A 13,699-nucleotide genomic window follows, 5' to 3' on the forward strand; every position below is an offset into this window, starting at 1 on the left:
TGCAGGTTATTAGCTTGATAGGGTGTTAATTGTTAGTAATTTTATTGTTAATTTTCCTCTTTGATCTTGTCAAATATTGCTTTAATATTTGGTATTTAAACCCAATTTCAGAAATTGGAGCAGAAACCTTCTTGAGAAGATTATTGTGAAGCTCTACACAATTGGCCCACATGCATGGTGTAAACCAACGTCCATTCCTTTTGCTGATGAAGAAGAATTGAATTGCATTTGGCTAGCCAACATATCAATTTGGTGGGGACTGCGAAGAATTAGTATTGTCTAAAGATAGTGTGCCTTTTGTTTGCTTTCTTATAGTAGTAGGATAATTGCTTTCTTGTGATCGTGTGCATTTGGTCAAAGGAAACCCGACAAACAAAAGTTGATTTTTGCTTTTGTTTTCGGTGGGATTGATTAGATAGAAAAAAAAAAGAATGGTTTCTTTTGTGGACGGGGGTGAAGTTTTCCATTTGGCTTGTTTTTATGTTTGCAGAGAACAATAGACTAGTTCCTCTCTAAAAAAACTAAAACTCCTCTCTTTTCCTCCGTAGAGAGAAACTAGTCTATTGTTCTCTGCAAACATAAAAACAAGCCAAATGAAAAACTTCACCCCCGTCCACAAAAGAAACCATTCTTTTTTTTTTTCTATCTAATCAATCCCACCGAAAACAAAAGCAAAAGCTAACTTTTGTTTGTCGGGTTTGCTTTGACCAAATGCACACGATCACAAGAAAGCAATTATCCTACTACTATAAGAAAGCAAACAAAAGGCACAGACAATACTAATTCTTCGCGGTCCCCACCAAATTGAGATGTTGGCTAGCCAAATGCAATTCAATTCTTCTTCATCAGCAAAAGGAATGGACGTTGGTTTACACCATGCATGTGGGCCAATTGTGTAGAGCTTCACAATAATCTTCTCAAGAAGGTTTCTGCTCCAATTTCTGAAATTGGGTTTAAATACCAAATATAAATATATTAAAGCAATATTTGGCAAGATCAAAGAGGAAAATTAACAATAAAATTACTAATAATTAACACCCTATCAATTCCCCCCACACTTAAATCATATTTGTCCTCAAGCATGGGAATACTAAACTCAACAATGGCTAGCTCTCATGTCGTCTATTGCCAAGCTGTGCTTACACCAAAATCAAGTTTTAGTGGCTAAATGTCAAGACATAATTCTCCCGATTAGCTCCTGAAATCATAGATTCGTTCAATTCATGGCTAACTCATATAAGAAATCAAAATATTAAACTAGCAAAAGTTAGCAGTTGGGTCAACTGACAACCAAAATCTCGACATTGAAGAACAAGGATCAGTAAGCCAACATGATCATAAGCTTACACTTTATATATATATATATATATATATATATATATATATATATATATATATATATATATATATATATATATATATTCTTTTTTTTTTGATAAATGCTCAGCCCCAAGCTATTCAAGTCTTTTGACGTGAACTCTGACATTTTTAGATGAAAGAATCCAGTTACTCAACTTTTCACAGCTTTAGGACTATCTACTCATAGATATCGCCACTTTTTGACACGAGAGTCGACACTTGTGGTGAAAACTCCCGATTATTGGGTGACGACACTAACGGAGTAGAGTCATTTATTAATTGCAATTAAAGCACCAGAATACCAGATAGTTAAAGATCATGGCCCACGTCATCTCCTAACATGGAAAACTGAGATCAACAATCGCCCAATCCACACAACAATTGCTAGTAAAATATTTATATTGCCTAAACATTTTAACCACAATTTGCACCAAGTCATTAAACTCATGATATTCACCAAGATAACATGCTTTTACTTGCCACTTAAACTAAATTCATAGAATAAATCACAACCAGCAATAGAAGAGTGAGTTGCCACATTTATTCATCAAGACAACAGTAAGATAAGCAGCAAATTTAAAGAAACACCAGTCGAATCCAAACCCCCCCCACACTTAAAGCACACATTGCCCTCAATGTGATAATTAAACAGTAAAAATAAGAAGAAGGGCAACAAAACTCCCCTGAAATCGTCAAAACAGCGGTGGGTTAGCTGCAAATTGAGGTTCAACACCCACATGGTGCATAAACGCCGCCAAATTTTGCGTCATGCTATGCACATTCGCATCAATATTGGTTACCTGAGCCTCCAATCTCTGAACTCGCATCTGGAGTTGGTGCCAGTCATCAGCCCCTAAGGTTGGAGGAGGCGGAGCGGAGGTCGAAGGGCCGGGGTCAACGCTAGCAGTGGAGAAACGGGCAAAAGATGAACGAGGGGGAATACGAGACGGTCCCGGGGGAGGAATCTCCCACCCATTGTCACCCTCCCTAGCCAAGCCCATTTTCTCTAGACAAGGGATGTCTAATGGCTCCATTTGATATGCTACATGCAAATCCTGGTTAGAGAGATCAAGCACATGCAAATTAACAGCCAAATGGGTAATATAGGACCCAAGAATCAAGGGGTACTTCTTTTTGGTCAAAACAGACTTGAATTGAGAAGTTAGCCAGCACCCCGAATTAACTTTAATGTTATTATGCATGCACCAAATAAAGAAAAACTCCGACTTAGACAAAATGCCCGAGCTATCTCGCCTGCCTGAGAAACTATAAGCCAAGAAACGCTGGATGTAGCGAGAAGCCGGGTCCTTGAGATAAAAGCTCTTGGACTTTTGGGGGTTGTAAGGAGCACAGTCTATGGACATCTCTTTCCAAATATAGCTATAGCGGGAGAAGAAGGGCTCTATGTAGTCACAAGCACTCTCGGCATACTCACGAGAGTCGGCGTAGGCCCTATCAATAAAACCAAAGGCTAGATTAAAATCAGTAATGGAGTGGTGGAATTCTTGACCCATTAATCGAAAACGAATGACATTGGGGGTAGAGACTGTGTAACCAGTGGAAATGTCAAGCTCAATTGTAGTATAAAACTCCCTAACCAACTCAACAAATGCCGGACAGTCAACAATATATGTGTAGGGACGCCACCCGATGGCATTAATCAAGCGGTCAAAGTCAACTGGTATATTCAAAAGACTTAAGGTGGCGGCGTCCTGATAGCGGCAAGGAATAATTCGCCGTTCACAACAAATAGCATATTGCTGTTTGTCGGTGGCTCTGGTGAAGTTCAAATTACCACCAAAATGTGAAGGGTCAGAAATATGGACGCCTCTCTGTCTCCCAAGGCGAGCTCTTCTCCCAGAGGAAGAGGGATCGTGCAAGGGGTCAGAGGCGGGAATAGTGGGTTGAGGTGGGGGAGGCCGAGAGGTCCTAGGTGTTCTAGACGTAGAAGAAGATCTGGGTTTCACCATTTTTTTCAAATGTCACTCCAATCAACAATAGACAACAATTTTCAACAGAAATTAGAACCAACAGATTCAAAGCAATAACAATTGTAATAACCACTGGGGCCTCTCTATTAGTCAATTGAAACAACAAAATGCACAATTCAAGCCCCCACCGGCTATCCAAATACCCCAATTCAAGCGTCACAGCTGCCTCCTAATTCAACAAACAAACCCAGAAATGACCAACTAAAGGTTCTCAATTTGAGACCCAGAAAACAATCCCAAACAATGCAACAATTAAACTAAAAAGGGCAAAGGACATCCAACCAATTTCACTCGAACAAACTATGAGCAGTGTTAATGTCTAAACAAATCACCAAATTCCAGCAATTAGAGACAATACCACTCAAAATCTCAATAACTGTCTCCAATAATTCAATTAAATTCACCCACAAGCTATAAGCAACGAAAATGTTATCCACACAATTTATGCTCCATAGATGACGTCAATTACTCAATTAGAAAGCAGCAAAGTGGAATTTGGTGAATTCCAAAGGTTACCCACGCAAGCTGGCTGGAGAGGCGTCGGTCGACGCTGGTGTCGCGCATGATTGCTCGCTGGTGGCGTGTAGCTTGGCCGCGGGCGAGCGAGGCAGCGTCGCGTGGTGGTGTTGGCTGTGAGCTTGTGCAGGTGGAGGTCGCGCAAGGAGGAGAGAGCGAAGCGGAGGGAGGCGCGACTGTGAGAGATTAGCGGCGGCGGGCTGAGCTCGCGTGGCGGAGAGATCGATATGGAGAGAGAGAGCTGAGCTGGAGATGAGAGAGTGCGCTGGTGGTGTTGGCCGCGCGTCAGTGGAGAGTAGCTAGCAGCGGCGTGGGCTGCTGAATTTGGCGACCTGAGGTGGTGAGCTTTGCTGTTTGGTGGCTCGCGATGGCAGCTGATGAAGCTTGCGGATAGCGAAGGTGGCGCGCTGGCACAATGGATGAGAGAGGAGGAGAGACGAGCAGAGGGAGGTGGCAGCGGCTGGCGGAGCTTGGCAGTGGCTCGCGCAGGTGGAGGTCGCGCAAGGAGAGCTGGTGGAGAGGAGGCACTGGTCGTGCGGTGTGAAGAGAGAGAGAAGAGGGAGGCGGTGAGGAGCTGGGTGGGTTGTGGACAGTGGTGGCGATGGAGGTGAGACGCACGAAGTGGAGGAGAGAGGTTGGCGGAGCGCGCGAGGAAGAAGAAGAAAGAAAAGGGAAAGAAAGAAAGAAAGGAAAAGAAAAAGAAGAAAGAAAAGAGAAAGAAAGAAAACAAGGGAAAAAAAATAGTTTTTGGTCTTGCTTGTTTTTTTTTTTATATTTAATTTCAAAAATTGAATTGCTGGAAAAAAAAAAACTAAACCGAATGTTAAGAAGGGAAGTAATTGTATTTTGATTTTTTGATTTTTTTTTTGATTGCAAAAATTTGAATTTTTGAAAAGAAAAACATAATTGAAGGCTAAAAAGGAAAATAATTTTATTATCTATATATATTAACAAATTTTTTTTTGAATTTAAATTTCAAAAATTTAATTGCTGAATTAATTTTATTTGTATATTATTTTTTCTCAAAAATAATAAAAAAATTTAAAAATAAAAATAAAAATAATTTTTTTTTATTTTCTTTGTTCTAGTTCGTCAAACATGGCGTGGGATTGATTAGATAGAAAAAAAAAAGAATGGTTTCTTTTGTGGACGGGGGGTGAAGTTTTCTATTTGACTTGTTTTTATGTTTGCAGAGAATAATAGACTAGTTTCTCTCTACAGAGGAAAAGAGAGGAGTTTTAGTTTTTTTAGAGAGGAACTTGTTCCTTCTCTTGTTCGTAGTGTGCAGGTTTTCTTCAAGAGTTATTTATGTCTTTGAATTCAATTAAATTGTGTGGGAATTTTCTTATGAGGCATGGCTAATTTTCTCATCTAATCAAGGATTAGCGCGAAGATGCAGTCCCAAATATTTGTGAGATCTAATTAATTTTACGTGTTCCTTAATTTGTTAATATTTGCATGTTTTCTATTTTAATTTCTATGGGATTATTTTGTTAATTGGATATCAAGGGCTCGATGTGCAATTTGACTTATTAATCTCCTGTCAAATTAATCAATTAAATCCGTAATTGTTTAATTGGTTAATATTAGTGGCAACTAGTATTTTTACATACTAGAGGAACGTGCAATCTGATTTAAATAACCATCGTAGCGTGTTATTAATTTGGGTTAGGCTTTTCTAGTTTTTAAGGCAATTAAGAAATTAATTCCTACGGTCATACCTAGGAGTATTTCCTGGTTAGAGATAATCAATGGTCGTACCTTGGTTATCAATAAATTAAGGAAAAGTTGGTTGTCAAAGTTTTTCGGCGACTATAACTAGCCTGTTAATAAAATGAAGTGAACTTTCTTTGCATCAATGATCGGATGAATGGACTGTGTCTGCGTAGTTGTATCCTTGGCTAAAATTTATTTATTATTTATTTAATTTCTATTTACATTCATATTAATTAATCATTTATTATTGGTTAAATTATTTAATTATTTTTAGTTTCATTCTGATAAAAATCCCTCGTGTCCCGAACTTGAAAAGAATCGAATTTTTTTTCTAGTCCCTCACTACAACAAAAATGACCTTTAACGGCATTTAAAAGTGTCAGTATATATAATTTAAGCTAACACTTTACCTTTACTCACACCTCGTGCAAGTGTTGTCCCTTCCAATGTGGGGATAGGTTCGTACTATTCAAAGGTGTCAGGAAAACTATGCTATTATAGCATACCATTTGCCAACAAAAATTCATTTTTTTAATAATCGAAAGTGTCAGGATATTGTTGAAGTTGTTGAGCTATGCTGACACTTTTAACTGCCCGAAGTTTTTTTTTTGTTTTTAAACAAAGAAGCAACCTGGTTGTGCTCCCTGCTATACATTCCGTCAATTAGATACCCAAAGGACTTGTAAAATTATTTAAAAGCAAATCATGTAGTAATTTAAAAGCAAATCAATGCTCAAATATCCTTCAACAACAAAAGTAACTAAGTGAAAGGGTTCAAAAGAACTGCAAGCTAACATGAAAATAGCATTGCTATCTAATAAACAAAAGAGAATCAGCACTAAGTCTATAAGAAATTGCAGTGAATAAAGAGAAAGCCAAGCGATTGGTGCTCCAAATGCATCTTGAATTGTTTGCTACAAGTCATACGGTCTAATCAACCTACTCATTAGGTTCCACCGTTACTTGTATATTTATCTCATACCAATTTAATCCTAACACTTGTCCGCCAATATCATCAGATGGATTCCGGCTTGAAACACTGTAGATGACAATGATGGATACCTTAGGCTGTCTGCTAAACTTTGACTCAATTATTGCGCTAATTTCTTCAGATCAGCAATGTCTACATCTTGTTGCTTCAATTTATCTTCCATTATTGATAATACTGCCTGCTGCTCAATATTTATATGATGGCACATGCTACGACTTGGGATATCTCTCTACAAGTCAATTGGATTGACACCTTCACTAAACAGCCGGATGTGGTCAGGTTTGTCTTGTCCAATGACTTGAGCAAATATGTCATTTCGGCCAACTGAGTCCTTAGTTTCTAGTGAAAGTTTAGCTTGTTTTTCTTTCATTTTACTCTAAAAGAAAAGCAAATATAGTTATTATCAGTTTCAGCATGACTTAAGTAACATACAAACACTCTTAGTTCACTTATCAAATTCTCAACCACCACACTACTCGATGGAGTCCCGTCAGCATGGCTATAAAATTTATCAAACCTAATACACGGAAGTAATGTTCAGGTTGATCATTTTACAAAAAAGAAAGGAAAAATAATATCACCCTTAGTTCCACATCAAACCTAAAACGTCTTTTCACTAATAAGTTTCAGATTAATGACGTAGTAATTAGTAATTGGTAATTTTGAGATCTAGTTATGAATTATAACATGTAACACTTGGTTCTAAGATAGGAAATTCTGAGCTAAGACTAACTTCTCTTTTTTTCGGTTCAGAGCTTAGATAAACTTCTGAGATTCTATCAACAACAGCTATTCCAAGCAATGCAAGTTTTTTATTTTATGAATCCTAATGCCTGCTATGATTCTACATTTTTTCAAGCTTCATTCTGGTGGCCTAAAATCTAGTACTTCCCTTCAAGAGATCACCTCATTTAGAATGCAAATTGACAGCATTGACAATAGTCAGTCCAGATGTTCTAAAAATCAGACATACGATCATTATATAACTGAGATGGCTGCATAAAAGGTTTAAGAAATGTGGTATAGAATTATTCCTCATAGTACAATCAATTAGATAGCTGAATCCGAACTACGTGAACCACCTTTACAATTAAGGTCATTAGAACAGCTAAAGGAAAGATATATACAGAGAAAAAAGAGGGGAGTGGTGAAGAGATGGGCGAAATTAAGCCAGCCGCAGCCAATAACATCACTCAGAGAGGTCAATAAAAAATCCTTGTTTCGAGGTTGTGAGTCACAGTATATATTTCGAACATCTACTCATCTAGCACCCACCTTTATCCCAGCCAAAGTCTCTGTTTTTACTAGCTTACTAGAGTTAATCACCTTCTTTCTTGCACACTTGCAAAATTCTAACTACAACGTATTTCCGCTGCCCATCTAGAGTCAATTTTCCCTTCATGATAAAAAATGTAAACCAGCAATCCATAGTTTGTTTGATGTTTATATGACATACAGCTATGCTATGACTAATTATAAGCAGAGCATTCTATTCATAATTAGACCGTAGCATATACCAAGAATAAACGTAACTAAGAACAAATTTCATAGGATACTAACTTTGCAGCTAAATAGAAACCTGACGTATCCAAGATAAATATTATGTTTAATTCCTCATCTCCCACACCGCCCACCCCCAGATCCCAAATTTATAACAGACATTGGGCTAACGAATATTGCCAAACTTCCAATGCATATACTACAAAATACTTATATAAATCTAGTAATCAGATTCATAAAGAAAGTTAAAACGCTGTCAAGCAAGATTTGAACTTCACGTTGCCTTAATTAAACTAAAACGTCAAAAGACTATCAATTTACTTCACAAAACACCAAATTGGAGAAAAGGAAAAAAAAAGCCCTAATTAACCCAGGAAAGCTATAAAGCTGAGAGGGCGGGTAACAACAGAAACATTACCATTCGAACATAAGGGCTGTCGCCGAGGCAAGACTCGCATATGATAGGGAAGTCGGATCGTTTCCGATCCGTCTGCTTCAGCGTCTCTCAATAGTCTGTGCACTATTTTATTAGAATTTCACTTTGCAAAAAAGGTTGAAATTCATAAGTAACCAAAGAAACATAAACAGACGACCCAAACACCACCTGGATCTGCAACTCACCAAAGGTTTGCATTCTACTTGACATTTTATCGAATAAGTTATGGACAACAAATTCATAACAAAATAGTCACATTCTACAAGTATGTATTACCTTGACAGGCGTCAAACCTGTTCAATAATAAATACCTGCTCAAATAAAATACAAATTCTGTATATAGCGATAAGCAGGGTCGAATCCATAGGGACTGGGGATAATTTAATTTCTTCTCAAGTTCCAGATATGGGGGGTTTTTGAAAATGATAGTAACTAAATTACTTGGAATAAATTAAAATAAAATAAAATAACTACAACTCAAATAACTAATTATCACAATAAAAATAATAATGGACGAACTCTAGCCAAGAGACAACTTCGGAGATGGTTCATTTAATTCGATCACAGATGCAAGGATTATTCCAGTTACTATCTGATAAATTAGTTATAGTTGTCATACACGCGATAAACAACCAACTCTTCCTCAATTTGTCGATAGCCAAGGTACGACCGTTGACTATTTCTCTAATCAGGAAATAACCCTAGGTACGACCATAGAAGTTCAATTCCCTAATTGCATGAGTAATTAGAAGAGTCTAATTCTAACCAATCAACACGCTACGAGGGTCTCTTTAAGTTAGCCTGCCTATCTCCCCGACACAAACCCAATCATGCCAGTTGCCACCAGTTTAGAATAATTAAACAATTACGGATTTAACTACCCTAATTGGCTTCAGGTTATTGAATTAATCTAGAATCCGGGCCCTGGATAATCAAATAATAAAACAACCATATGAACATAAAGCAGAAGATAGACGAATACCAGAAGATAATAGGAAATAAATAAAAACTAATTCGATCTCACAAATTTAGTAGAACCAAGTCCTCCGTTGTTCCTCGACTAGATGAGAAACTTAGCCACGCCTCATGAGAAAATCTCCACGTAATTTAATTGAGGTTCAGGCCATAAGAAAACCAAGAAAAAATAAAACTAAACTATGCTAAAAACTAAGCTAAAACTATTGATAAGATAACCTCCTGTACGTTTTTCCCTTTTTAAAGCCAAAAGAAAGTCTAATGCTATCTCTAGTGGTCCCCACTGAATTGAGAGTCCAAGGGCCAAAAGAATTGGAGCTTTACCAAAGTCCTTGTTTTTAGTTTCCTCTTTACCCGTAAGACTCCTAGTACAAGTCCACCCTTTTCAGTATAAAGATAGGAAATCCCTTTTTGTAGCATCCTGTGGAGCCCGGCTTGTATTTCCTTTTAGAACTTCCCATGTGTGGAGTGTTTTTCTCAATAAAGTCTCCTTTTTAGCACTTGTTTGCTCCACTTCCTGTAATTAGGGCCAAATACCAAATATAAGTACATTTCAACAATTAAAACAATATTTGGCAAGGACAAAGAGGGAAATTAATCATAAAATTAACAACAAATTATGCCCTATCAATTCCCCCCACACCTAAATCATTCTTGCCCTCAAGCATAAGAACAGCAATTGAACACCAAAAATTCGACAATGGCTATTGCTCTAACTATCATATTGCCAAGATGCCCAGAAAAACATATATCAAGCATCACAGTTAAGATCCAAGAAAGACCACTCCGGTTAGCTTCCCAACCACCAACTCCTCCAATTTAAAGCAAACTAATCTAAGAAAAAGGAATAGTTGCTCACATTTATTAGCAAATGGTCCAACTATTAACTAAAATATCGACATTAAGATCACAAACCGGCAAGCTGACTTATTCACATACTAACACAATCTTTACTTTACTTTTTTCCTTCTTTTTTTTATTTTTTTTTTATTTTTTTTTTTGAGTAACAAAAGACTTAGTCTATAGCCCTTAGAGTCTTTTGACGCGAACTCCAACATTTGCCAGATGGAGGAGCCCAGTTACTCAGCTCCAATCGCTACGGGACCACGCACTCATAGCAACTTCTACCTTTTGACGCGAAAATCGACACTTTAGGTGAAGATTCCCGGTTACTCAGTAGTAATCACTAGCGGAGTACAGTCAACTCTTATTTATAACCATATAGCACAATAACTAAAAATAACACAAGAATAACAGCAGCCAGCCTTAAAATTTCCAGACATGGAGAACTAAAATTAATAACTGGACCAATTCACATGAAAAATGCCAACAATCATTCCCTATGCCTAGAAAAGTTAACCAAAAATTAAAAGAGTCAAGCAATTACTGATATTCACCAGAGAGATGTCCCTGAACTCAACCACATCAACTTGATACCTTTTTATTAATAAAACTTGGCAATAGCATAATTAGAGGCAACAATCCAGCATCAAAACTTGGTAGTCATAGAAGAGCTGACCACTAGAAAAAAGAAAAGAAAATAAACGAAAAGGGAGATAAATATCAAACTAAAATAAAGGAACAGCCCTTAGAAACTAAAAAAAAATACTAACACCCCAAACTGACCCCCCCCACACCTAATTCACACATTGCCCTCAATGTGATAAATAAACAATAATAGTAAGCAAAGGAGCAACGGTACTTCCCTGAAATCACGGGGACCATGGCGGGGCCACAGCAGTGAGTGAGGCGGGGAATGGTTGAGTTGGGTTGGAGTAGGCTAAGGTCAAGAGGTTCTGGACCTAGAAGAGAACCTTGATCTCACTATTACCGCTAACAAGTAACCCAATCAAAAGAAACAAAATTGCCAACATATAGAGGAACAAGTAAATGCAGATCAGTAGAAATCCATATCCTCTAATGAAGTCAAAAATCAACCCAATAAGCACAGGTATCTCCCAATTCAAAAGGGTAGTGCATAATAAATGGCTCACCAAATTAGCAATTTAAAGCCCTGAGCAATTTAAGCCCAACAAGTCAATCAGTACCAGAAAACCACTCCAAACAATGTAACAGTTAAACTCCACAGGCAAAGGACGTCCAACCAATTTCACTCAAGCAAACTAGGAGCAATGCGACTGATTAAACAAAGCAACGAATTTCAGCAAATGGACACATAGCCACCCAAAATCCCAACAAATGCCCCCAAGAATTCAGCAAGTCCAGTAAGAGCAGGTCAGAATATAGGCAATAACAACTTAGTCACAAGCTCTGAGCTTCCAATCAAGCAGCCAACCAAAGAGAATGAATGAATGTTAGGCAAACTACCACAACCAGTACCACTGGTGTACGCACAGAGAAGAATTAAATCAAACGGCAAACTCAATTCACTGAGAAACCCCAAACAATCAACTGAGCAACCAACTTAATTTATGGGAACAATCAGCGTAAAAATTGACAATCTGGCCTCAGCTAAGTAAGTAAAAATCTGTCCTCTGCTAAACAAAAATTAAGAATCTGGCCTCAGCTAAGTAAGTAAAAATCTGTCCTCTGCTAAACAAAAATTAAGAATCTGGCCTCAGCTAAGTGACAGGAAATTGAAAAAGAAATCACCAGAGTCTTTGACTGGCAGTGGGTGACGGCTGGCGCTAGGGCAGAGGTGACGGCTGGCGTGTGGGGGCTTGGCCTGGTCTGCTGCTGGGATGACAGGCGCGCAGGTGCTCCTGCGCTGCTGGTCGCGCGCCCGCTGCAGGAAACTGCTGGCGGACTGGAGGTCGCGCGCAAGGGGGAAAGCTGCTCGCTCGGCCTGCACGCGCGGGCTGCAGTCCGCGACTGCAGCTGCTGCTCGCTGCTCTGGTCGCGCGCGCGGAGTGCACGCTGGTGTTGCTTGAGAGCTGGCCTGGGCTGGGGTTCGCGCTGGAGCTCTTGCGCTGGAAGGCTGCGAACGGCACTGCTCGCGCGCGCTGGTGGCTCGCTGCGCGGGGGAAAGCTGCTCCGGCTGCGCGCGAGTTTGCTGTTGGACGACGGAGCGGTGGTGACAGTTCGGGCGCTGTGCATCGTGTGGGGTTGGAGGCAGCAGCAAGCTGTAGCGGCGCTGGGCTGTGGAGCTTGGGCAGGCGGCTGAGCTGGATCTGCTGCAGTGGTGGGAGCGACCGTGCGGTGGAGCTCAGGGCTGGACGGCGGCGCTGGTGTTGCTCTGGTGCCATAGTGAGGGCGGCGCGCGGCGATGGCAGTTCGGCGACGAGCTACGGGGAGATTGGTGGAGCTCTTGGCGGCGGCGGGTGAAGAAGAAAAGAAAAGGGAAAAAAAAGGGAAAGCAGCGGGGAAGAAAGAAAGGAAAGAAGAAGAAAGAAAAGAAGAGAAGAAAAAGGAAAAGAATTTTTTTTTTTTTTTTTGGAATTTTTTTTTTTTTTTTGGAACCTCTGGCTTAGGCGTGGGCACGTCTAACTGCTATAGAGTCCGCAGATCCTGAACGAAAATTTCTTTCCCTCAGGCGTGACCACCTGGCGTGGGCACGTCTAACTGCTATAGAGTCCGCAGATTCTGAACGAAAATTTCTTTCCCTCAGGCGTGACCACCTGGCGTGGACACGTCTAATTGCCACTTTCCTGCCACCAAGCAACAAATCACTAAATGCAACTGACACTTAACAAAAACTCCAAAAACATAAGAAAATTAAAACAAAAGCCTTGGGTTGCCTCCCAAGCAGCGCCTTTCTTTAATGTCTTTGGCTAGACATTGTCCTGTTTATTCATGGAGGATAAAATCGCGTAGCTCGCTTCATCTTCTATGTAATCCTGATAGCCCTCGTAAATAGAGTAATTCTTGAGCACACGAGCTACGGGCTTCCATGGACTAGTAAATGGCACCAAACAACCAAGTAATGACCTTAAATCTTCATTCACTCCTCCATCACAAGCACTTGCTGGTTTGAGATATATTGCCATCGTGACTCTTAAATTGTTCCTGTCATGAAACTCAAAATTTTCTGGTATAATAAAATCAATCTCACTAACAGGAATTAAAGAATAAGAGTCAGGAAAATATTCATTAAGGAATGGAGGAGATGTCACCGCATTTGGAGATTGTTCACTGGATTCATTCACTTGACCCATTTGATGTTGGGGTCTCAATTCTTGTGCTTCAACTTTCTTTTCATCTGCATCTTTAGATTCTTTTTCTTGAGACCCTTGCAGTACCATGTCATTTGTCAGA

The 13,699-nt window shown here is 39.4% G+C and overlaps 1 long non-coding RNA gene across 1 annotated transcript; it reads right to left on the reverse strand.

Annotated features, from left to right (window-relative positions):
• Positions 1-1,811: 1,811 nt before the first annotated feature.
• On the reverse strand, positions 1,812-4,628 carry LOC140013094 (uncharacterized). The gene is made up of 2 exons (XR_011820170.1): positions 3,871-4,628; positions 1,812-2,414 (listed from the first exon to the last, which is right to left on the reverse strand). It is a non-coding gene; the product is annotated as an uncharacterized lncRNA (long non-coding RNA).
• Between the last annotated feature and the right edge of the window lie 9,071 nt (positions 4,629-13,699).

This window comes from Coffea arabica, chromosome 8e, assembly GCF_036785885.1.
Source record: "Coffea arabica cultivar ET-39 chromosome 8e, Coffea Arabica ET-39 HiFi, whole genome shotgun sequence".
Taxonomy (NCBI): Eukaryota; Viridiplantae; Streptophyta; class Magnoliopsida; order Gentianales; family Rubiaceae; genus Coffea; species Coffea arabica.